Source organism: Centruroides sculpturatus, unplaced genomic scaffold (assembly GCF_000671375.1).
Source record: "Centruroides sculpturatus isolate CEXI.00-Female unplaced genomic scaffold, Cexi_2.0 scaffold1061, whole genome shotgun sequence".
NCBI classification, from domain to species: domain Eukaryota; kingdom Metazoa; phylum Arthropoda; class Arachnida; order Scorpiones; family Buthidae; genus Centruroides; species Centruroides sculpturatus.
Window position 1 is genome coordinate 94,118 of NW_019385354.1, and position 3,542 is coordinate 97,659.

Below are 3,542 nucleotides of genomic sequence, written 5' to 3' on the forward strand. Positions count from 1 at the left end.
TGTGTCGGGATTGGATGCATTATGTAATATTTGGAATGATTGATGGCGGTAATTGTAAATTACTATATCAGTGTTTTATTAAGAGATAAATATACAATTTATTTCCACGCAAAGTGTTTTATACATTTCATATGATCCTTATATGTTGATTATTAATATTTTGAGCATTATGATACTTACAGATTGTTAAATTTACACATTTCTTAATATAATTTGGTTTATTGAAACGATTTCAATTTGATTTTTAATTCGTTCTAAGATATGATAATCATTTTAGATCCTTAGACTTATCAATAAATGTTTCGTTTATCGTGTTTAAACATCGATTTTATTATGATTATTTACATTTTATATAAATCTACATTTAATAGAATTTATTTTAAAATATAATTATTATTTTGTTTACTGTATTTATAAGTTTTACTAATGAAAAGTCTTTATAGTCTACATATGTGATTAACATGTCTGCATTACAAATGAAGATAAATCAACAAAATGAGTTGACATTGAAATTTCAGAATTGGAATTTTTAGCAATTAAAATATTTGGAAGGAGGTAAATTAAATTTTTTTTTATTTTATTACAAGATTATTCATAATAAGGTATTAATAAGGGGAAAATTAAGATAAATATTAATTTATATGATTTTAATAAGATGTTAAAAGATATTAGTTAAGTGGAATTCTAAGGTTATCTGATGACTATTTATCATTTTACTTTATAATGTTTATATGTTGCAAGAGTTTATCTTTCTTACTTTTTCTTCACGTTTAAACATTTTATTTTTTTTTTCTTATTTTTTTTCCTAATAATCACTTACTGCTTTCACTTTATTTCTCCTTTTATTTTTCTATATAGATTTTATCTCTTTGTTAAAAGCAGAAACTTCAAATTTTCGATTATTTAGAATAAAATTATGTAAATTTTTAGTTTTAATTAATACAAAGTTTTCATTTTGTTAATTCATATCTAAATTGTGCATAATATATAATTTGATAAGTTAGTTTATTAATATAGGGCCTATACGAAATAGGCTATAAGTTTATAAAATGCTTTCGTTTTACTATAATGAAATAAAACGATAGTCATTCTATTATTTAGGTTATATGGAAAATAGCGTAAGGCTATTAAGGTAAGATAATCGTATTATCTCTGTTATGATTTTCTTCTGTCAATACACTATACGTCATTGGAACAATAACGTAAAGTATGTATTAAACACAACAAATATATTAAGTTCTTATTATCCTGTAACTGGAATAAAATAATTCACATCTCTATGAGAATTCATATCGACAAAAATTATTTACAAACTTACCAATAATATTTTAATCTCATCAATTCTTTCATATTCTGAAATGAATTTCCTGTATTCGAGTTATTTTTAAATTGTTGAAGTGATTTTTATGTTTAATATATTTTCTATTTATATCTTATAAACGTAAAAATAGTTTTTATTACGTGATATAAGTTGTTTTGTATATGTTCATATAAAAAATAATTTTATTGATAATTTTTCATGATATTTAAAGCACTACTTGACACAAGCTTATAATGGCATATTTGTAATCTTATCCACTTATTTTAAACTAGAAATTAATATTTTTTAATATCATACAATTTTATATCTGCGAAAAACTAATTAACTATTTTAATACCACGTTTTCTCGAATATAATGCGCCATCGAATATAATGCGCATCCAATTTTCGAGGTGTAAATACCCCAAAAAGAAAGTTAGTTTAAGAATGTAATGCGCGCCCAATATCGAAAACACAACAGCAAAAAGTTAATGTATTTAAACAGTAATAAACACATTTTTTTTATAACCGTTTTATTTTCATGTTTACAGTGCTTCGTAATGTCCGCATTTATTGTATTCATTTATGACTCCATTATCAGGTGTAGAGGATCTGCAGACCAATACAAAATCATAGCAAAGATTACCATTCGATCAACGTTTAAACCAAGAGATCTCACGTCGGTATGCACAAGTAAGAAATTTACTAGATATAGTATGTAATATAACACTGAAATATCTATATATTCAGCTTAGTGCTATTTCTCTACTTAAACACAGCTTTATAGGAGAAAACACTGTAAATATGGAATTAAAAGATTATTAACAGATTATAAATTTTAATAAACATTCCTATTTCTTTTATATAAATGACTAATTAGTGATTTATCATTAGTAATTAGTTAGTAATTTATATACCTTTAATGATTTAGGCATCATATTTGATTCATAACTCAATTTTTATCACTCAATTCATCATCTAGTTAAAAATCTCTCAATCAGTAGAAGGATCTTTGGCGCAGTTGCAAATCAATTTTCTACTTGAAAGCTTTATGCTTATTGTTTTTTTTTCCAACACTTAGTCTATCGTCGATTATGGTCTTCCGTTTTGGGCTATAACTTCAGGCTCTAATTTAGACAAAATTTAATTTGCGCTTAACAAATCTTATCTTTTGCTCAATAAAGTCTGTCAATTTCCCCATACCGAGAATAGCAATGTTGCTCCCAAGTCTCTTGGCATCTTTCTCCTGATCGACCGCATTCATTATTTTCATGTCACATTGTTTATAAATATCTTTAACAGTATTTTTATTCGTGTACCGTACAATCTTTTAACTCACGGAATCATACATACACACACACACACATCCCTTTTACTCGTCTAACAAGTAAAGTAAATCGTTATTCCAGAAATTATAATTCTAAAGTGATTGAGACATTGCAATATTATATTCTATAATCTACTCGTGAAAAAAAACCTAAAAAATTAAATAAAAATGTATTGATATAATTATTTGTCTTCAAGCTTTGTTACTCTTTGGGAAAATTTCTATGGACACCCATGTAATCAGCATATTCAAAGATGTTCATAGTAGAATAAAAATACTTATAATCATTCAAGATTTCATATAATTTATTATCAAAATAGATAAATTTATAATAAAACACAAATGGGAATAGTTGATTGTTTTCTTACAAAATATTAATTTTGTAATTCGTATTCCTAGATATTTTAGTATATTATGCAAGTGTAGTTACGTGTATTTAATTACGACAGACACATATAATAAACTAGTTTTTTTTTATTTTTTACAATTGTTTATTTTTAAATAATTTTAATAAATACATTGTTGATAATTATCCACTTTTCTTTGGTAACGTGTAAACGTGTTGCTAAATAGAAGGAAAAAATTCTAATAGATTAGAAATTCTAGAATTTTTGCCAGTAACTACTAAAAATCTATTACAACAAAGTTGCAATTAAAACACGAGAAAAAAATTAAAATTAATTACTGTTAATACTTATTCAAATTATGGTACTGCATTTCTTCTTTTTTAATTCTTAAAAAATAATAAGCCAAAAAATAACTGGATGCGATTTCAAATGTGATTTGGTAAAGTGTAGATTACATTTAGAAAGTCAACTATTTGAAATCTTAATACAGTATATATATATATATATATAATGTATACCTTTAATTAATATTAATATAAGTAATTAATTAATATAAGTAATATATACC